This window comes from Pan troglodytes, chromosome 3, assembly GCF_028858775.2.
Source record: "Pan troglodytes isolate AG18354 chromosome 3, NHGRI_mPanTro3-v2.0_pri, whole genome shotgun sequence".
In the NCBI taxonomy this organism is placed as follows: domain Eukaryota; kingdom Metazoa; phylum Chordata; class Mammalia; order Primates; family Hominidae; genus Pan; species Pan troglodytes.
The window spans coordinates 48,569,700-48,593,706 of record NC_072401.2 but is presented as its reverse complement, the minus strand read 5'-3'; the positions used below and the strand labels follow the sequence as shown (position 1 = coordinate 48,593,706).

The 24,007-nt window shown below is 37.3% G+C and overlaps 1 protein-coding gene across 6 annotated transcripts in view; it reads right to left on the bottom strand.

Moving 5' to 3' along the window:
* The window catches only part of RASGEF1B (RasGEF domain family member 1B), a 620,736-nt gene that overhangs the window by 126,730 nt on the left and 469,999 nt on the right, over nt 1–24,007 (bottom strand). The gene's annotated exons all lie outside the window — the stretch shown is intronic.

Sequence of the window (24,007 nt, the reverse complement as noted above, 5' to 3'; positions counted from 1 at the left end):
CCTTTACTAGATTTGAAATGCCTTGAGATCAGAATTCCCAATAGCTAGCAAATAACAGATGCTCATTAAATATTTATTTGACAAACAATTCAGAATCTATCTTTAAAACAAAAATCACACAGCTAGATATTTAGCAACATTGATAACATATATTAACATTTTTCAATAAGGGCTAGATTTTATAATTATCAAATTACCATATTTGTGGGGAAAAAATGGAATACTACTTGGCTTAAAAATATCTGGGAAAGACTTTGCACCAATAAAAATTCTGCTCATAGAATTTCAAAAGTAAAAGATATGCGGAGAAAAATGACACCTTCCATTATAATTAAAGTTACTGGTATCATAAATACTGACAAACAGGATACCTACATGAAGTCCTACAATCTAGTTTATACTCTGCTCACTTGTATTAGTCCATTCTCACACTGCTATAAAGAACTACCTGAGACTGGGTAATTTATGAAGAAAAGAAGTATAATTGACTCACAGTGTCATAGGCTTAACAGGAAGCATGACTGGGAGGCCTCAGGAAACTTACAATCATGGTGGAAGGTGAAAGGGAAGCAAGCTCATATTAACATGGCGGAGCAGCAGAGAGGGGTCGGGAGGAAGAGAAGAAGTTGTGGGGGTGGGGAGAAGTGCCACACACTTTTAAACCTGACGATCTTGTGAGAATTGACTCACTAGCATGAGAAAAGCATGGGGGAAATCTGCCCCAATGATCTAATCACCTCTTACCAGGTCCCTTCCCCAACATTGGGAATTGTAATTCAACATGAGATTTGGGTGGGGATACAGAGCCAAACCATATTACTACTCTAATAAATGAATTGCAAAGTTATATAATGTGTAAAAATTCCAATATACAACTTCACTTTACTCTCTCTATCTCTGTTGGGATGATGTTGCTATAATTGTAGAAATCAATCTTTGTTCAACTAAATGTGTATTTAACCATTTGGAGAGTTTCCTTTTGTGTCCCACCCTGAAAAGTCTTTAAAGAGAAGACTAGAAATATTACTACCTGTCACTGCTTGAACCACCTGCTGGTGGGGTCTATTTATCCATGGATTTCTGGGTAAATAATGATTAATAACTAAGACAGATCAATGATTCACAAAACATAATTTGCCATGCAAGACAAGCAGTGTTTAGAGTGGCAGGTAGAGGTAGCAACTAATCATAAAACTTTATTTGAGTGAGGAGTTCTTCATTTGAATATTATAGGTTTTTCTGTTTTGTTTTGTTTTTAAATCAGTAAAAGAAACTGGGTCCTAGAAGCTGCAGTGATCTAAGTAACAGTGTTTGTGCATTCTTTTTTTTGTTTTTGTTTAAATACGTTTAAATTAGTACACTGCTGGCACACCTCATTTGCATGAAATTCTGTACCATACTTACTCATTGTAGTAAGGTTGCCCCCTTCCCAGGGTTGGGGATGGGGGTCACGGGGGTGGGGGGAACTACTGTGGAAGATAATTTTCACTGAAATCTAACCAAACTTCATTAAGTAAATTGTGATAAGATTATAAATGATATGAAAACTAACATTCTAACATTTGGCCATCAAATTGAAGAAAATCGTTTGCCTATACAAATTTTCGTAATTTTTAAAAGATAACATATTCTACCCTCATATGGTCCTCATTAAAGCATAATGAACAGGAAAGAAAAGGAAAAGACTGCAACTGGGTGCTAAGGCAGAACATCTTGTCAGAAGCAACTAATGAACGTAGAGTATATACTAAATACCAAGTGCAGAATTTCATAGGGCCAACAAGATAACAGTTCATATTTTTCACTTACAACAGGTGAGGTGGATTTTGCAATTACCAGTTGCATTAAATACACCAAACACAATTTCAAAAATAGACCTAAAACCTATAATAAACCTACACTCTACTTCGTCTCTCATGAAGGACTCATGCCTGAAAGGAATGACCATACAAAAATGAACAAGCATACACTTCCCTGGCATACCCAGCAGATCCCCTTGCCACAATCAACACAAACTTTTACTCAACAAAGGGTGAGGCTCAGCCATCAGTAGGTGTGGAATTATTCCAGTCTCTCTCAAGGCAGTTGACTCTGGGTTTTCTTTCTTCACCTGGAGTTTTTGTTTAACTGAGGTCTAACTGAAAGTTCAATGTTGAATGGCTTCTAGCCCACAGAGTTTACCTTCAAGATCACTTGGCTTCATTTTGGGAAAGAGACTTTTTATCTTGCCGCCAGAAAGTGAAACAAAATTTAAGACACAAAGCATTCTTTGTTATATTATTTCCTTCATCTTTCCTGGTTTAGGAAGAAGTTGAGTTCTGTGTGGTTCTGCGAGCTGACATTTGGCATGGCTTTGTTCTTTGGTGGTAAGAATTATTCAGTGAGTTTTTCTATTGTTTGTTTTCTGAATTCTAATTACTACCTTTTTAACTTTGGAAGGCAAGACAAGCTTACTCATTTTTTAAAGTTTCTGCTTCATATGGTGTATCTTAATTTTTATAAATATGTTTGTTTGCTTATATGTTTGTTTTTGTAAAATTCTTTTTGTCCAGTTCTCCTAGTCCTCTGGGATAAGTCAGTTATTTACTAAAAGGCTTCTGTGCCACTTCCTTGCAATAACAAGCAGACACTTCTTTTTTTTTTAAATGATAGGATCACAGTTTTAATGAATAAACATCACAGTTTCTAACCACTATTTTAAGTGAAGTATTAAAGGACGCATGTGGGTCTCAGTGATCCAGGCAAAAGTACCTTTGAAAATATTCTGTGGGAGATGCTGTTATCCACATGAACAGGAAAAAAAAATGTCGTAGACATCTATCTTGTTCTCCCAGGTATTTATGAGTATCGCTGCAAATATTGCAATTTCTAGGGGCATTTCAGCCCAGGTACTTTAAATATAATCCAATTCCCACTTCATAGTTATATCAGTAGCTAAGGTGACTTGATATCAGGTGATAGGAACTGATATAAAGATCTGTGAACTTCATTCTGATAAATTTTGAACTGCATTCACTTTCTTTTTTATGTGACTTTTATCTTATTACTAAAGTTAGAAGAAATCATAAATTAAAAAAAATCTACCTGCAATCCCACCAACCCCTCTTCACATTTTAATATTTGTATATCTAGATTTTCTCTATTTAGTAATCTATCTTTACCCTTAAATTATGAAGAGCTTTCCAAAATGCTGTGCTCTTTTAAATAGACCTGCTGCTTACAGAATCTGCCTCCAGAACCTTGAATCTATAGGCAGAATCTTGAGGTACTCTCTCATGGCCTAAGTAGGCATGGTTATATTTTCTGGAACAAATCCCTCTTGTTTCCTGTTGACTTTGTAAGAGCTCTCTTCCTACATATCATGGACAAAATAATTTGGAAGCTGCTTCTTGGATTTACGAGTCATTTAATAAAGTCATCTCCCCAGCTCAGGTTTTTCCTGGATAAATAAAGTTTTCGAAAGTAATTGATTCAGCCAAAAGAAGCCACCAGAGAGCTTTACAAAGGACTCCACACACAAGGAACTCTGTTGAATATCAATAACAGTATTCTAGATTCATGTGCAATTCAACCTTTTAACAATACTAGTGTTTGGCATGGGGTAAGCCAGCAGTCACTCCTGAATGAAAATCAAAACAAAATGAAATAAGTAACATAAAAAAATCCAAAATCTACAATATCAATGCTGGTGTTGAAGCCCAATAGGCTATTGGCTGTTTTTTAAATTTAAGTCTTTGAATAATGTGAGATGGTACTGAAAAATTATTTAATATTGTAGCAATTTTATAAAATAGCCTAGAAATGATATTAGCAATAACCAACATTTTAAAGCACTTAATATGTACCTTACATTAAATACCTATGAGACTTTATATGTACTCTTTTGCATACATATTTCATAAGAACCCCATGAGGTATAGAGATAAACTGCCCAACACTATCCAGGTGGCAAACTGCAGAAGAAGATAAATCAAGCTTTGTGTGACTCAGATGCCCTTTGCATCATCCTCACAATGCATGTGGCATTCTGCAGATATTTATATGACTGCAGAGTCCATTTCATTTCTACTAGGTTAAACTTCCTGACCTCTAGCAAAGCAGGACAGTTAGATACTCTAATATGATTCATATTTGGGTCCCACCAAAGATCTGTCCAGAGATATGCTTCTTTTGTGCTTCAAGGCACAGGGAATCTCTAGACTATGAATCCCAGAATGCAAATTGACTGATATTCAGGTTTTTCATTGAGTACATGAAAAGAAATTTCAACTGCCTTCTCCTTCCTTAAGAAGAACCCTTCCCTGGCTCTGAAGACATTGTCAATGGAGTGTATGCAATAGTAGAGGATAAAGTGAACTGAAATGAATTAATAGAACTTTATTAAAGATAATATGCATATAACTAGTTTTAAAAGGTAAAGAAACAAGGGGAAATGAGCTCAGCAATATATCAGGAGTTACCCAACCTGGAAAATATTATGGCAGTGATAAAACTACTGCAGTATTAAAGAGAGAGAGAGCATTGCTAAGGCTACCTGATGAGTCTTTGAAACAGAAATCCAGCTGGCTCTAACCTTTTAGAAGATGGTATTTTTTTTCTAAAATATGGCTAACAAGCTTATGTGACATATTCTCCATCAAAAATGAACTCTGAAGAGCAATCTGACTCTAAGAATAACTTCTAATATCTAGGATGAGCAACTGTGGTTCTGTTTGTTCACTAACCTCACAAAGTGTCATTCCCTTTAAGGGTAGGGATGGCATTTTGATCAAATTTATTTTCTTTTCATTTTTCTGGGATAATGGGAATTGACCACAGATTATAGTTGCCAGTACCATTCGAGGTGCCAAAGGATCCTTGGCGCCTTACCACAAGTACCTGTCAGGTTGGTTGAGATGGGAAATGTCAGCAGACAATTAGGATACAGTGACAAGTGCTGTGATGGGCCATAGGCACTCAAACTTCATGGCCGCATGGTGAAAGGGAGCATGGGCAGAGTGGTGGTGAGAAAGAACCTTTCTTGAGAGATTTTGTAAAGGACATGTCTGGTCCAGGTGAAGAACAGGGTGAGGGGTGCTCTAGGCTAATAAGCTTATGAATGAAGGCACAGAGGTGTGACAAAGCATCCTTGAGGAACTGGAGATAGTTAAGTATGGGATGAATGTTAAGATGCAGATAGTGAGTGTTGGGAGAGGAGGTCAGAGTCTCTCGTTAGCCAAATATTCTGTGCCTTCTGCTATTCATGAGGTGATGAACCAACCATTTATGAATAAGCATGAACACAGCTTTGCTGTTTTGTGCATGTATTCCTTCCTGTAGCTCAGTGGGGAGTATGTGCTACTACTAAATTGTTAGCTCCTTGAGGACAGGGACCACATGAGTCAGGAAACGCTGTAGATTGAGCATCATCCTTGAAGTCAGGGCAGTGCAAAAGTGGTACCCTTAAGGGAACACAATACATAAAAGCCAAGATCAGTTAGAAAGCATCTTTCAAGTTAACTGTTGAGTAAAAATGAAAGGAATGTAGAATATGTTTAAACATGTATGGACCACAAAACAATGTTAATTAAAGATTGTTTTCCAAAGGAGATAAATGTTGGATTTACAAGAAAACAGAAGTTAACAATGAAGAGCATTTGTAAAGTTACAGAATTGGAAAGTTTCACACCACATGTAGATGATGGCAGGGGATTTACTGAAACAGTAGATAGGATAGCGTGACTGGATTAAGATGAATAGGTGGAAAGGCTGATCCAGCTAATTCTTATAGAAAGTGTGTAGGGTATAAACCATAAATAAACAAATTAAGATGATAGTGGAAGATCCTGATCACCTGACAGAAAGTAAATAATTGGTTTGAAACCAAAGCAGCTCCTGAGTTTCTTAAGAAGGAAAAAATATTAGTGTCATCATGTAAACGATGTTTGAGAAAGAGTTTCCAGCAATAATTTATATCTCTTCACAGAATGGAAATATTAAATTAAAAGGGTGGAAGGAGCCTATGGCTATTTTTTTTTAAAAAGCTGAGGAGACATAACAAATGGAGCAGAGGCTTCGGGTTCTAGCCCCGATTTTCCCTGGGCTACCACTTCTCCTTTCCAGTCTGACAACTAGATGTTTTTTTCTTTTCTCTTTTCTATTGTTTTTTTTTTTTTTTTTTTTGAGACCGCATTTTGCTCTTGTTGCCCAGGCTGGAGCGCAGTGGCATCATCTCGGCTCACTGCAAACTCTGCCTCTCGGGTTCAAGCGATTCTCCTGCCTCAGCCTCCCGAGTAGCTGGGATTACAGGCATGCACCAACACGCCCGGCTAATTTTGTATTTTTAGTAGAGACGGGGTTTTTCCATGTTGGTCAGGCTAATCTTGAACTCCTGACCTCAGATGATCCGCCCACCTTGGCCTCCCAAACTGTTGGGATTACAGGCGTGAGCCACCGCACCTGGCCTCTTTTCTCTTTTAAACTTATTTTTGTCTCTACTTTGTTGTGTTAACTGGGGCAAGTCACATCAGCTCTCTGGGTATCAGATTATTCAACTGTAACATGAGGAGGTAGGATCCAGATTGTCATTAAGGATGGCTTTTGAATTTATAATTCTAAAAAATTCCACAAAATTAATAAAATACAATCCTAGCTAATTTTCCCCACAGATAAGCAAACTCCCATTTCTCCTATGAAGGGAAGAACATGGGACCCAGAAAGCCTGAGGAGAGCCCCCAAGTGAGTCTTAGTTCAGTGTTCATTTTAGAAGCAACGCTTTCAAAAAAAGTATGTTTTTTCATATTTTAACATGTCTATTAAGTGTCATAGAATTCATGGGATTTTATAATCATAATTAGCAGCATTTTTTTCTTTCTTAGCAGCTCAAAAAATTATGATATGTTATACATTTAAATTCTCTTTTAATTCTCAAGTCCAGTTAAGATCAGAGTATATATAGAAGTAGATCTTTCTAACATCCGAAGCAACAGTATTTAGATGAATCAGGAACACAGGTGGAATGAGACAAAGAGTCTCCAAAGCAGTTGTCACAATTTTATTAATTTTCAGAAAATCCTCGTACACTATAAGATAGTCTCTCTATATCTCCTGCTCAAGGTCACTCTTAAATAACTAATTCTTCTAAAGAAGGCCCAGGGTTCTGTTGGTTGAAACTTTTTATTGTATTGTTACTCACTGTTGCTATTTTTATTATCATAATTATTATTAATTTAGATCAATGTTTTTCAAACTGTAGACTGAAACCTATTTGTTGATTGTATCTTCAGTATAGTGGGTCATCACAGCATTTTAACAAAGCAACATACGCTAAAACAGGAAATCTCATCCTATCTGGTAAGAGTATCATTTCCTGACACTCTTTCTGGATATGCTTTGTTTTTTTTTTCTTTTAATTTATATTTTTAGTTCTGGAGTACATGTGCAGGATGTACAGGTTTGTTACATAGGTAAACATGTGCCATGGTAGTCTGCTGCACCTATCAACCTGTCATCTAGGTTTTAAGCCCAGCATGCATTAGCTATTTTTCCTAATGCTCTCCCTCCCCCAACCCCACCCCCAACAGGCCCCAGTGTGTGTTGTTTCCCTCCCTGTGTCCATGTGTTCTCATTGTTCAGCTCCCACTTATGAGTGAGAACATGCCATGTTTGGTTCTCTGTTGCTGTGTTAGTTTGCTGAGGATAACGGCTTCCAGCTTCATCCATGTCCCTCCCTGCAAAGGACATGATCTCATTCTATTTTACGGCTGCATAGTATTCCATGGTGTATATGTATCACATTTTCCTTATCCAGTATATTGATAGGCATTTCTATTGATTCCATGTCTTTGCTATTGTGAATAGTGCTGCAATGAACTTACACATGCATATATCTTCTTAATAGAATGATTTATATTTCTTTGGGTATATACCCAATAATGGAATTGTTGGTTCAAATGATATTTCTGGTTCCAGATCTTTGAGGAATAGCCACACCATCTTGCACAATGGTTTAACTAATTTACATTCCCACCAACAGTGTAAAAGTGCTCATACTTCACAACCTTGACACCATCTGTCGTTTCTTGACTTTTTAAAAATCACCGTTCTGACTGGCGTAGATATACGTACAAGCATACATTCACATATGGGAGTCCTGGATCATGGTTTAGGATGCATTTCTTTTGTGGGTTATAATCAAAAAAGATTCAAAAATGCTAATCTAGGCCCAGCCTTGGAGGGTGCTGTGGCTATTAAACAGCTTGAAGTATAAGCAACCATGTAGAAAGATGCTGAATTTGGGGCAATGTCTTTGCAGGAGCACCATGTCCATAACCATACCAAAAACATGCTTGGCAAAATAGAGAGGTGCTGTGGATTGCCTTGAACTAGCTACTCATTAAGAAGTATTTGATGACTCTGTTCTCTTTACAAGCCATCTGTATTGCCAGTCTCATTTGACAGCCTTTCTACTCAAAGGCCCCTAACTATTTAATTACTAATAGTAAGTTGATAGGAATTTATAACAAAAAATTTCAATTGACCTCTGATAGTAGGTGACAACATTTATTTCTATTATAAGAAAATTCCTTGGGAAATTCTACTTTGAAATTTGGACTCAGATGTTTAATACCTTTTAGGCAGTACATTCACCTAAGGAAGGTATTGTTTGAGGAAGCAGACATTGTTAAATACCTTTCCTTCCAAATTACTCAGAATGATAAAGAGCTAGGTCCCCTTGCAGGCATATACATTCACTTGGTGTTTCCTATATTGCCTGGAGTTTCTGCTTTCACTTCTATTTCAAGCATCCTTCCTGTACGTCAAAACAGGGGGTTCCTACAAAGGAGGAAATGAAACCAGCAGCTGTAATCATGAAAATGAGAAAGTATTTTTTCCCTCCAACCTGTATAAATGGTGGAGTCTATGTCATAACTGAAGAATATTCTTCCTATATCTTAGCTTTTTCAGATCAACATTCTAATGTTGACTCTCTTTGAGATTCTAACCAGGAGTAGCACCTTGTGCTTATCTACAGCCTCCTCATGGAACCAAATCATTTCATTTTACAAATGAAGGAACTGAGGCCTAGGTAAGCTTGTCACTAGCCTAAGTTCAGAAAACCTGTTACTGGGAGATCTGACATGGTGAAAATGTTCCACAGCAGACTGGTTATATTACACTAACTTATTGCATTTAGACTCTTTTTCAAGGATGCCTTAAATCTTTGAGAGAAGTGTAATACCTGACTCAGGTATTTTAAATCTATTATTGAGTCTCCACATGGAAGTTTCTCCTCTTACTGAAAATCATGCTAGATGGGTACAACTAATAAATCCTAATAAATTTAATAAGTGATATAATATGACCTTAAATTCCTTGCTATAGTTTCCATGTACTTCAGAAACAGAGGAATAAAAGCTATATTTTCTTTCTCAAGATATCTGTGAGGAAGATCAATGATGAGTAGATTTCCCTCTAGTATGGACATTCTGTAACCAAAATTCTCTTTATCCATTTGGATGCTATGAAGTAATATATTACCAATAAATATAAAAACAATACACCTGGTTTAAGTATAAGGCTTGAATCACTGCTACTTCAAAAGGAGTCAAAGGATTTTATTTATAGGTTGGAGAATACAGGAGATTCAGAAAAGGAATAGCCTTTTAAAAATCATTATTTTGAATGAGAAAAGGAAGACAAAGTTTAAAATAAGCAAGATGAGAGAGAAAAAACTTTTTGACATCTGAGTAAACAAAACAACCTCAGATGTCTTTGATTAGTGTTTTCACACAGGGTGCTGTCAAGAAAGTTTCCATCCAAATGAATTCTATTTTTTAGTTCATATCTTTGTAAAATACATCTTGCTAGAAAAATGAATTTATCTTGTATAATTTATACAATATGGTTAAAACTGACAAAAGAAAATAAAATATTAAGGCAAAATTAAAACAATCTGGTAAAAAAATTATGTTCAAATATCAAATACATAAATTCACAAAATAAGTGGAAAAATCTAAATACACTGATATGTACAATGATCAATAAATATACACATTGACGTATACCCTTTCAATATACTAGGCAATAATTGAGCTCTTAATGGAGATTATGTTGCAAAGCAAAAATATTTATGATATGTAGAGATGTTACAAACTTGTGCTATATATACAAAATGATGAGCTCTGTAATTCCATCTTATTACTCCCATTTAAAAGAAAACCAGCAGTCATTTAAATGGTAGTTTCTGAAAGACCATAATATTAATAGTGGGTATCTTTGGTAAAAGTTTTGAGATCTAAAAAGTTTTTATTTTTAAAATTTTGTAAAATAGCCACAAATTAAAGTTTTTAGGGTCATAAATATGTTTTGATTTTGGAGAAAATAATCTGCCCTTCCTTTCTGCAAATATTATTTCCACTGTCAAGTTTGTGGTCAATAAAGCTCAACAATTGGCTAGGATTTCCTCAATTTATATTAAAAAGTACTTCATTTTTCCTGAATTCACCTGGAAGTCTCTGTTAATGAGATCATAGATGAGAATATAAAACAAAACAAAAAACACACTGAAACCGACAAACTGACAAATTTGACACACTAAAGTTCAGGTATTTTGCTCACGTACTGATTCAGAGCCTATTTCCTGTTACCTTATCCATAATTTTTGTACACATAGCTATTTGACTTCCAAGACTTTAGTAGATTAGAGCCAACAAGTTGAATGGGGGTTGAGAAGGGGTGGAGTTAGCTACTGATAGTGTGGCAACAAGGAAAGGAACAGAAAATTATAAAAAGAAAACCTTGAAGCATCCGGTTGATATACAGATTGTGGCATAGGGGCAAACAAGTCCACAACCTTCAGTAGGTCCCAGATCATTAATATATAATTGTAGAGGAAAATAACTTAATTTTAACAATAGTTAACACTGAGTAATAAAGAAAGGCAAAAATATAACCAGAATATACTTTTTAAGAAGCTGAAAAATGAATTACATTGTTTAATATAATTCCACATAAAAAGCTTACAATAAAATTAATCTAGTGTTTCAAGGGACAAATGATCAACTATGTTGAATGATTCATCCCCAGCTGTTTTAGGATCTTTTTTTTTTTTTTTTTTTTTTGAGACAGAGTCTTGCACTGTCACCTGGGCTGGAGTGCAATGGCACGATCTCGGCTCACTGCAACTTCCACCTCCCGGGTTCAAGCGATTCTCCTGCCTCAGCCTCCCGAGTAGCTGGGATTGCAGGTGCCCGCCACCACGCAAGTCTAATTTTTGTATTTTTAGTAGAGATAGGGTTTCACTATGTTGGCCAGGCGGGTCTCAAACTCCTGACCTTGTGATCCGCCCACCTCGGCCTCCCAAAGTGCTGGAACTACAGGCGTGAGCCACCACTCCTGGTAGGATCACTTATTTTTAGGGTAATTAAAAAAAAACTTTTGCTTACTTTTTGCATCACTTGAGAACACGTGCTTCTTTCTCAGTGTTAGCCCAATATTAGGGCTATTATGTTAATATTTCTGCCCAACTGAAACCATATAGACAGGTCATAATGGTACCAAAGGACAAGAATGTGACTAGCTTGTCCTGTCCTTGCTTTCTGTGGATGTTCATCCTAGCATGCACTGTGGACTAATACATGTTTTATGCTGGCAGATCAGTACATTACTCCTGTGCAGCTAGTTCTGTTGTTGCCTGGTAGAGCTTGCTGATGTCCTTTCTATGGCACAGCCAGCTGCTTGCAAAGAGCAGATCAGGGTTAGACATAGTTCTAACCCTGGAGAACTGGGTTCCAGTTGCCAGAGCTCAGTCCTAAAATTGGGCAATCCAGCATCCGGGTGATGATAACAACACTGACAAACTGCTGACACAGAACCCCCAAATTCTTTATCATCACAGAATAAATAATACTCCTTAAAATGAATCATAGCCAAACCCTTAGGTCAAAATCCAGTTGGGTGTATTTTTGACTTGTTCCTTTGAGTGAGGGCCCCTCTTCCTACCCTTCTTCCTCCATTTAGGTACTCAAGTTTTTCTAGTGTAAAAGTGTCACTTTTGTGAATGTGAGTCCCCTCTTTGCCTTTCTCTCTCAACATTTCCATTTCCCTCATCTTCTAGTCTGGAGGTTGCTCTGCTGAGTCCCCGCCTCCCACAGCTCCTTGGCCACAGTCCGAGGCTGGTGGGTGGAACGCTGTTTGTCAGGGACTGTCTGGGTCAGAAGTGGCTGGGCTGCTGCTCAGCTGGAGGGACAGACACGGTCTCCAGCTGCACAGCCAGTGGATAAAGGACCCTTTCACTGTCCTCTCTTCTCCTCACAGGATAAGGGATCACAGGAGTTTCTTTTTCCTTTCCTGCTCTTTACCCAGCTGTCACAGCATCCCCTTCCCTAGCATTCTGCCTCCCAGATGGAACATGGGGACAGAAAGCTAGAGAGATCCATCATTGGCACCTGGAAACTATCTACCCCAAATTTATATCTAAAAGGAAAGAGTCTCATCTAAATCAAAATATTTGCCCTCTTGTCAAGTGTCATGTCCCCTTCAATTCCTCAGTTTCCACTGAATTTCCGTCTGGAGATTTTTATTCCCATTTCTCTTGCAGCCAAGGTCAGCAATCCCCCAGTCACTTGTTGTGGGGGCTACTTTTCTTCAATAGACTGTTTGTTTTGTTTTCGACTCAGTTTCTTGTTTCAATTTCTGCTTTTCTTTCCCCTTTTCACTCCTCCCTAGCCAGTTGCTCTCTGACCCTTCACTAATTCCGCCTCCTCCTCTCCTGATTTCTTTCCAGATTGTTCTTCACTCTGTCCCATTTCACTCTCTGGCCTCACGCCCCTCCCAATGTCACCCATCCCTTTCTCATTCTCATTTGTTCCCCTTATTCTTTTGGTAATTTCTGCCCCCGCGATCCTTATCTTTTCTGTCCTAAATGTTCTGTTTGTCTTCCCTCATCCGATAAACTGAATCCAGTGAGAAGGAAAGACACTTCCTGCCTATGAAATTGTGCCATTGCATTTTAACAAAAATAAGCACTGCCAGTAAAATTGCTTAACACTAATGAAAAATAAATGTTTGTAGAAAGACAGGAAGCAGGACAAAAAGTACTTATTTGCTATGATTGAAGTTAAAATTTGAAACTGTGAACTGAAAAGGAGACATTCTTTTAATAGTTAATGAGCCAAAGTTGGTAAACTCAGTGTTAATATTTCTAGGGTTTATGACCAATTCTGTCCGACTAAGCATGTTAATCAAATATTGGACAATTTATTACCTCTTTGTATAATTCTTGTTTTTTAAAATTATTAATTTTAATAGCATAAATCCAATGTAAAAAAAATTAAAAATAGAAAAGGATATACCATGAAGTTATTTTCCCCTGTACCCAAATCCTAGGCCACTTTTCCAAATGTAAACACAGTTCATTCATAATAATAATGTGTATATGTATGTTTATATAACATGCACATAAATAATATGTATATATAACTATGTTTCTCTATATGTTTATTCTCCCCTTTTTATACAAATGGAAGCATACTATACATATTATAATGCAACTTGCTTCATTCACATAACGATACAGGATGGAATAAATTTCACATAAGCACATATAAATCTACTTCACTCTTTTCCATGATTGCATAGCACCCCCACTTTTTTAGAGATTCAGGGGATTCATGTGCAGGTTTCTTACATGGATATAATGCATAATGGTTTCTTACATGGATATAATGCATAATGGTGAGGTTTGGGTTTCTAGCATACCCATCACCCAAATAGTGAATACTGTACCCAATAGGTAAGTTTTTAACCCTTACCCTACTTCCACCCTTCCCCCTTTTGAGAACTCCATATTATCAATATACCATAACTCAGCAATTCTAAACATTTTTGGTCTCTGAAAACTTTATATTCTTAAAAATTACTAAAGATCCCAAAGAGATAGATAGATCTATCTATCTATCTATCTATCTATCTATCTATCTATCTCTATGTATCAGAAATTAATCATGATACATTTAAAATATATTAATTAAAAGTTAATCTATTTATAAGCCCATCGCATATTAATATAAACAATACACTTTTGGTGAAAATTAAAATTAATATATTTTTCAGAATAAAAAGATTTAGTGAGAAAAAAATGGCATTACTTTATAAAATTTGTAACTCTCTTTAATGTTTGGCCTAATTGAGGATAATTGAATTCTCATATTTGCTTCTGCATTAAATCTGTTGCAGATAATGTTTGGGTTGCAGTAAATCTGGCCTAACACAGATATGGAAGTAGAAAAGGGAGGAGTTTTTTTTTTTTTTTTTTTTGAGACGTAGTCTCACTCAGGCTGGGGTGCAGTGGCGCAGTCTCAGCTCACTGCAACCTCCGCCTCCCAGGTTCAAGCGATTCTCCTGCCTCAGCCTCCTGAGTAGCTGGGATTAGAGGCATGTGTCATCATGCCTATTTTTGTATTTTCAGTAGAGAAGGGGTTTTGCCATGTTGGTCAGGCTGGTTTCAAATTCCTGACCTCAAGTGATCCACTTGCCTTGGCCTCCCAAAGTGCTAGGATTTACAGGGGTGAGCCACCATGCTCCGCCGGGAGGAGTATTTTAATAGGCTTTTTAGATAATTGCAAATGTTCTTCTCCAACTACACTGAAACTCAAAGTGGTAGTTTTTTGTTTTTTGTTTTTGTTTTTGTTTTAGAGACAGCTCTCACTCTTGTCTCCCAGGCTGGAGTGCAGTAGTGTTATCACAGCTCACTGCAGCCCGGAACTCCTGGGCTCAAGCCATCCTCCTGCCTCAAGCTTCCCAAGTAGCTGGGATTACAGGTGCGTGCTACCATGCCTGGATAATTTTTTAAAACTTTTGTAGAGGCAGGGTCTCAGTATGTTAACCAGGCTAGTCTTGAGCTCCTGTGCTCAAGTGATCCTCCCATCTCAGCCTCCCAAAATGCTAGGATAACAGACATGAACCACTGAGCCCTGCCAAAGTGGTAGTTTCTTTCCTCTTCTTCTTCTTCTTTTTTTTTTTTTTTTTGAGACAGAGTCTCGCTCCGTCGCCCACGCTAGAGTGCAGTGGCACGATCTTAGCTCACTGCAACCTCCGCCTCCCGGGTTCAAGCGATTCTCCTGCCTCAGCCTCCTGAGTAGCTAGGACTACAGGAGCATGCCACCACGCCCGGCTAATTTTTATATTTTTAGTAGAGATAGGGTTTCACCACATTGACCAGGCTGGTCACGAACTTCTGACCTCGTGATCCTCCCACCTTGGCCTCCCAAAGTGCTGGGATTACAGGCGTGAGCCACTGCCCCCAGCCGGCAGTTTCTTAAAGATTAGTTGCATTACAGAATTTGAAGCTACCTCAATAAACTTTTCCTACTTTGTTATATTAAATTCTATTGAGCTATCTTACACTTTGAATGAATCATTTACCCATATATGATTTTATAGCATCATGCATTAACCATTTATTTCAAATGTTGACATATTTTATATGATACTACAAAATTATATTAATATCAACACCAATCTTCCCAGAAAGTTATTAAATATTGGGATTTTGTCAAGTTCATAGGGGCAGATACATACTTTGCAAAAAAAAATTCTTTTTTTTTTGAGACGTCTGGCTCTGTCACCCAGGCTGGAGTGCAATGACACGATTTCGGCTCACTGTAACCGTTGCCTCCTGGGTTCAAGTGATTCTCCTGCCTCAGCCTCCCGAGTAGCTGGGACTACAAGTGCATGCCACCATGCCCAGCTAATTTTTGTATTTTTAGTAGAGACAGGGTTTCGCCATGGTGGCCAGGCTGGTCTGGAACTCCTGACCTCAAGTGATCTGCCAACCTTGGCTTCCCAAAGTGCTGGGATTACAGTGAGCCACTGTGACAGCCCGCTTTTCAAAGTTCTAATTTTCCTTTGAAAGCTCAAATTGTACCATTGTCAAGAAATATGGACCATTGCTTTCCTTGAATTGGCAAGTTCACTTCATTTATTTTTGAGAAAGTATCTTTCAAATACTCAGTTCTGTCATTTTATCTGTCAGTCATTTTTTCAAGAAAAATGTTACTCCGCTATAGTTCAACTTCCAATTGAAACAATTGCAGAGTGCTTTTTCTTGAGACAACCCCTGCACTTCGAGATGCAGCAAAAATGCTTTTTTCATGCTTCCCATTTTGTCACATGGAATATTAAAACACAAGTACTCAAGAAGTCAAGATTTAATGAAATTGGTCATCACCTACACTGCTTCATTAAGGATATTCTTAAGTAAAATTTTTATTTTTTCAAATGAAACTGTGTGGTGGTGAAGAATATAATAACTACGAAGATAGTGGGAGCCATTACCTTGATTCATGCTAAGCACCATAAGTTTTACCTACCATTGCTTTTGCATTTGCAGTGGAAATGTCAAAACAATGAAAACGGTGAGGAATGTTTTTGTATTACTAAGAAATAGCTTTCTTCTTATAGTCAACCACAGAAGTCTATGGGCCACATTTTAAGAACTGCTACCATTATTTATTTCACCTGTCCCACCTTGTTGAACACAAACTGTTTCTGGTCCTTTGCTGATACAAACATGTCTACAATAAATATCCTTAAATCAACAGTTCTTGATATTCCATTTTCTTTATATTTTAAATTATTTCAGCTTCAAGGGTATTAAAAGAGCTAAAAATTCTTTTATTTTCTGTCATTCTTCTCTTGACTACCAAAGTATCTATTGACAGCAAGGATGATATCCTGTTAAAAGGAACGACCAACCACCTTCTGTTATTAAAATGGCATTCTTTGGCATATGAAGTTGTCAGTTGACCTGCATTTAGAGATTCATGGGATGAGTGGGCTTTATTCTACATAATTCTTTATAGAAAAAAATAGAGAAATTTGAACAGAATTGTGCTATGATCCTCATCATTCTGGTGCTTTTGGAAATTTTCAGACAAAACAGAAAATGGAAGTTATTGATTTAGAATATCTGTTATTTGAGAATAACTGGATTGATGCAGAAACTAAAGTGCTGATAATAATCCATGTAGTCATTTGAAAAATCTTTTCTTAGGAATCTACTATGTTTAGTACATTGTACCAATACCAGCCATTGCAGAGACAGTAGAAATGCACTGGGAACAGGCCCTGGCAGCAAGGAGCTTAACGACAGTAGTTGAAAAGCTTTTGCAAAGTCAACTGAAAAGATCACATCCACTTCTTTCAGTTTAAGAATCACGGAGAGTAATGTGTTAGTCCATTTTGTGATTCTATAAAGGAATATCTGAAGCCACATAATTTATCGAGAATAGAAGTTTATTTGGTTCAGAGTTCTGCGGGAATGTACAAGAAGCATGGCACCAGAATCTGCTTCTGGTAAGGCCTCAGGAAGCTTTTACTCATGGCAGAAAGCAAAGACAGAACAAGAGAGATGCCAGGCTCTTTTAAATAATCCGATCTCATGTGAACTAACAAGATGAGAACTCACTTATTACCACAAAGGTGGCATCAAACCATTCAGGAGAGATCCACCCCCTTGACCCAAAGCCCTCACACCAGCCCCCACCTCCAACAAGGGGATCACATTTCAACATGAGATTTGGAGGGGGGAAGTATCCAAACTATATCAAGTAGATTGAGCTTAGGCAATGCAAATATATGATCTTTCATCTTACTGATAATTAAGGTGACTATACAGTCCTGGGTTTACACTGGCTGCCTTAGCATAATTATCAATGGCAGACTGGGCATGGTAGTGTGCTCCAGTAGTCCCAGATACTTGGGATGCTGAGTCAGGAGGGTCGCTTGTGCCAACAAGTTCAAGCCTGCAGTGAGCTATGATCATGCCACTGTGTTCCAGCCTGGGCAACAGAAGGAGACTTTATCTCTAAAAACAAAAAGTATTATTAGAACCTCCCTTTAATTCTCAAAAGTGTCCCAGTTTGGACAATAAACTACACAGTCATGTACTAATAATAGACTTACAGTTCCTCTCCAAGTCTCATTTTATCATTCTACTTTTTATATAACCCTGGTAGAAAATTTTGGTAGAAAACTAACATTTACTAAATACCTACTATCTGTTGCATGTGCTTTCTATACAAATTTTATTCAATATTTACAACAATCCTATGGGAGTATTGTATCCTCACTTTACAGATAAGGACACTGAGACTCAGAAAGTGCAGGAACTTGCCTAAGACTACAAACAAACAAGTGGCTAAATTAGGATTTGTCTACTTCTGTCCACTATCAAAATCCATGCTACTTCCTCAATTTTTCAAAGGTGTTTCATGGAGCTGGCAACAAAATCACCTGGGTACTTATTTTGCAGACAGACTATAGGGCCTCACTCCAAATCTACTGAACCAGAATGTCTCACAGTAGGGCCTGATATCTGCATTTGCAATAAGCCCGTTAGGTGATTCTCAGGCACTGGAACACTTGAGGACCACTGCTTTAAATTATACTACCTCCAGAGCTCAGCCACCAATTATTTCTTCAAACAAAAGATATTTTTTTTCTAATATTCAAACATGGTGGGTTCCAAAAGTAATAACTTTTGGAATAGATCCTACTTGGAAACTCCAGTTTTCTTAAATAATAACCAGGTAGTGTTTCTGTTGGCAACTTTGTACAATTGGTCTCTTCTGGTGATTTAACTAAACATTCATTCTCGCTGTGAACTGTTTCCCTTTCCAAGAGATTTTCATAGGCCCCTCACAAGGTTAAGTGGAAGCTTCTCTCTGAAAAAGCCAATTCTGTGTGTTCACACTGACATTTCAGCAATGGAAATTGTGGCTATATAGTCTCCCAACTTTAGCAAAGGACCCCAGGATACATTATTTTTCATATTGTTGAAAAACTAAAACAAGAATCAACTTTTCCTGACACTTATTACAGCAGAATCATTTAAAAGCTATTACTGAGTTTTTTTTTTTTTTTAGATCTATGGCTCTATGCCCACTGAATATATCCAATTCATATATTTTACATTACAGAATAATAAAGATTAACTAAGTCCATGTGATGTGACTTTTACAACACACTCCTGGCTTACAATTTAATAAATTTTGCAAGGCATATTTGTTCAAGCTTGACATGCCCTTGAATCTACAAACAGAATGTTAATGCCTACCTTCTGCAGTCTCTTATCTGTAAGAATATCTAAAATGCTCCAGATCACTGATGCTGTTGGGAAGTACCCTCTACTTGTCTGTTATAAAATGCATTTCTAGATTTAAAATATAGTTTAGCATAGGTCAAGCTCTGATAGAAGCTTTTGCCTAGGAGGAAAGACTGAAGCAGCACCAAGTCAGGGCCCTCGGAAAAGTCTACTACACAACCGGGTAGCATTATTAGATCAAAACAAGTATTGAAGGAGGGTGAGAAACTCCAATCAAATCTGGGCCAGATTCAGTGGTTAGAGAAAAAAAAAATGGATCTTAGAGGTTTCAGGAACTCATCTTGTTCAGATTTTGAGGTATCTGCCCTCAGTAGCCATGGTAGGATTATCCAGTAAGCCTGGAAGCCCAAGGTGAGACCAGTGAGGAAGTCCTAATTCAATGAAAAACAGTCCCATAGAAACTAGCTGAGAAAGTTATGTAGGGCTGAAGAGTTAAAAGGAAGTAGGCCTAGTAGGTGGGCCAGGCAAGCATAGTCACCATGGTCACAAAGGTTAGGGGAGGCTGTAGCTCATGGCTTACATGGGCACTAGGCTTCTGTTCACCCAGCAGCGTAGAGGAAACACTGCTTTGAGATCTACTTGCAAGTGGGAGGAGATGGGGACCCGCCCTAATGCAAAACCTGTTTGGTTCTTATTGGTGTGTTGCTTTGGCTGGTCTAAATTTGGATATAATATCATCATTAATACCTGTAAATTTATTTGCATGTTTTAATACAGTCTCACTGGCTAGTGCCTTTGGGTTATCAATGTCCTACTGAGATTCATCATCAAGTACGGTAAATTTTGGAGTCTTTGTTGAATGCTTTATTGAGGCTGGAAGGGATATTATACCTAAAGTTGATGTCCAGAACCATCTGGACAGGTGAACCTTAGTTTATTGTATGCCAGCTCCAACAGATATTTTGATGTTTGAAAGCCTCTGGTTCATTTTGCTATGATAATAAGAATGTATATTTAATTGGTAGGAGCTCAGACTGATTCATGTCAAACTACAAGAGGACAACAATCAGAGTTCCTTGAAATAATAGCATGATTTCCTCCCTAGAATTCATCATTTATAAGCAAGACATTTATACTAATGGCTTGTGAGCAGTTTTAATTCCTCAGATATGCATATTTTATCTTGGCCATGCTATATGCAAGACTTCTGCAAACTATTTAAAAGAAGAAAATGTTTTAGCCAGAATCTATGCCTAATAGTCTGGAGTAAAATTTGAGAGAAATATAAAGCTGCAGCACTATGATAAATCATAGAAAGTGATTAAGAATCTTTAGACCAGAACCTACCTGGCTCTTTCAGGACTTTAGAACTTCCTTAATAATTATGCAAAACAGCATCAGTGCTTCTTGCTCCATCCCTCGCGTTAACAATCATAACGCTGTACATATAGGAGTGGTATCTGGGAATTTCCAGCAATAAATTTTGTAGTTCCCTCAGTTGACTTTCAGAAATTGTGGGCTTGAAACTTATCTGTGTTGATAGTATCGTGCTGCATGATGTGAGCAAGGGCTCAGCTGAAAGGATGTGACAATCTGGTAGGGATAGCGGTACTGAAGATGTTCCATTACACACCAAAAAAAAGTGGAGTCATTCTTGGAGAGTTATTTACATGGACTCTCCCTGTTCTGCTTTAGATGAACACTTTTAAAACAAATAAAAGTCATATGGATATTTTTGAGTGTGCTCTTACTCTGCTCATTTTGACACAACTGTTAAATACTGCAAGGAACTGTAAGTAGACTGATGTGACTTCTGCTACAGTGAATGAAATCACAAGCCTGTCTTCTATAATAGCCAGAGTCCAGCAGTAACAGCAGGGAGGACTATGAAGGTGCTCTTTCCAGCATAACCAGGCAAGAGTAGTATCACTAGAAGGAACTCCTCTAACACCACTTGGCATAGGTATTTCAACCAGCCTGTGCCTGGGGATCACCAGGACTGGAAAGATACAAACCAGTGATTCTTCTTGGATCCCAGCTACTGCTGAAGACATCTAATATTTCTATTTTTACTAATATACACAGACAGCTTTGAAAAGAGATCTTTCCCGCATTTTATAAGATTGCATTAGGTAAGCAGGAAAGTGTCATATAATCTGAGGACACTCTAGTTCACCATTATTACTGCACTCTATCTGATTTCCCATAGTTGTGCCATTGGTGATGGAGTGTGAGTTTAACCAATGGTGGCTTCTGTTTCAGTGCTGATACATGTTGTTCAAACAAAAAGAGTATTTGGATATAATGATTATTTAAAAATTGTTGTCGGACATTCTGGAATAAAGCAACTGACACTCAACTGTGCTGTCTTGTGGATTTAAGGGGAAGGGTATTCAGAAAAGTGGTTATGAATCTTTCTAAGAACATAGCTCTCATACTTGAGTCCTCAGAACGCAGATTCATTAGACAGCCAACCCTAAGCAACAAGCAATGGTGAAGACGTGTCCAGCTTGCTAAGCCGCCTGGCTTTTCTCCATATGGGGAATTAGTCTGTCTTGTCTTTTGCTGAAAAGGATCACATTTCAGCTCAAAAGTAGCAACACAGATTTGGTCAAGGACTTCTCCCCCTAGCTTCACCCCACCCCCCGAACCTACACACCCAGATGGGAATGTGGTGGTTTAGCAAATTGAATGCAAGTTCAGAGATTGCTTTAAACAACAAAAGCAACAATTTGATGTAATTTGCAAAAAAAAAAAAAAAAAGAGAAAGAGAGATACACACACACATACATATATACATATAAAGAAAGCAAGCAAGCAGCTAGCTGCAAAGTAATCAAAGAGCAAATAACACTGGAACCCAATTTGCCAATTGCTTCATGTCTAAGTAGAAGTCCAGAACCAGCTGGATACCACTGAAGCCTGCAAAGTTAACCTCCCATTTAACTCTTTTTTGATCTTAGTGCTTAATGCAGGCCAACATCTGCTCACACATTAACTGTGGAATATTCCAGATCAAAGAGCCTCTATCTGAGATTTCTTCAGAACTTAAATTTCACTAGCTCAACTAGTAAGATAAAAATATATCTTAGGTATAAGCACCTGAATAAACCTGCTAGATATTCAAAGACAGCAGGATAGAGGAAGATGCCTGTAACAAATACTGTTCACACACATTTGTTTTCTACTTCACTTTAAAAGAATGTAGTAAAACCATTTTTCTTAACTGGCAGACATTAAAGGGTTTCACCTGAAAGTTACTAAAATATTACAAATGGTTCACTAAGGTACATATGAACAACTTTCACCTAAGGATGTCAAAGCATGTAACAAGATGGGGGAACATTAAATCAAGAAAAGTTTAAAATGGAAGTTCATTTTAGTATTAAGAATATACCATCCTGCATGTTATTTGGGTTATAGTCCCAAATATACCGGAATTGTAGGAAACCATGTCTTTTCCATACTTGTGTCTTGGACTCTGCCATAGTGCCGGCCTAGTACATGGTAGATGTTCAATAAATGTTTGTTGAGAGAATTGTAAAAAAAATAGTTCACAGGTCTCATTGCACTTCCACAAGTGTAAGAAAACTCGTTACTTATGGAATGCTTGGGGTCAAGTTTGCTGGTTTATTGGCTGTTATTTTAAGTCATTTTATTATCCAAATTTAGCCAATATTTACCTTTAACTAAAGGCAGTTATATATCTTGCAAAAAATGATGGAAAAGAATAAAAAACAATTTAAATGACTGTTAAGTTTTTCATACACATTGTCATATCATAGTCTTATGAGAAACCCCACCATCATCTAACACGTTCTTTAACCTCTGCTTAAACTCTTCTAATAATAGAGAAGACACTATCTCACACAGTAACTCATTCTGGTTAGGGGATAGCTTTGATCATTATATAAAGATCCTCCTCATTTGGAAGTAAATTCTGCCTCCCGTAAATTAAATGCTTTGTTTCTATATGAAAGCTGTCTAACTTTATGAAGGTCCTTCAAATATCTGAAAAGCATTATTATGTGTTCCATTCCCTCATTCCCCCAAACTGAATATCCTCACCCAAAATAAACATTTGTAGTCCCTAAGACACGGTTTACAGACCCTACTCCCTATTTTGGGCATCTTCCAGTCTGCTTACACCATTTTTCTAATATGAAATACTAAAACCTGAAAAAAATTATTTTAGACCTTTTTTTCTATGATCATTGTCTTATACAATCTTGACTTATATTAAGCTTGATATTAACTGAAGCTTCGGAGATGTTTTTATGTCAATTACCATTACACAACATCAGCCTATGCTTTATTTGTGTGACTAATTTTTGTTTGTTTCTGAGTTTAGGACTTTACATTTATTTATATTTAAAATTTTTCATCTCAATTTTTTTTGCATATTTCAAGCTATCATTATAGACTACTGAGACTTCTTCAGCCTTGAGTCTGTCATTCATATGACATACGTTGTATTAGCTTATCCTCTCCTAAACCAAAGGTGAAATGAATACTAAATAAACTCAAAATCAAGTCCAGGAACTTCTATCTGAATCCTATTTTCAGGTTCTCTAAGGCTCCATGCAGGGGAAATTTACGTGTTCTATGTGCCTTTGAGCCAGAATTATCTTTGAGCATTTTGATGCCCAGAAATGACTAAATGTCTCAGGGCTTTTGTTTGCTTTAGGTTAAGCTGGAGAAGTTTCAAATTGTGTAGTAATCTTTTTCTTTAAGCGATGGTATTTCATTTCAGCTTGAAGTCCTGTTTTCGAATGGAACCTTAGTAGATTTCTACCTTTCCTTTCCTTTTTTTCCATAATGTAGATCTCATTTCATGCTCCTCCCAATCTCTACCTCAACCTTACCTCAAAAGACTTTATACTGTTCTTAAGAGATCATGTTAATCCATCAAGAGTAAAC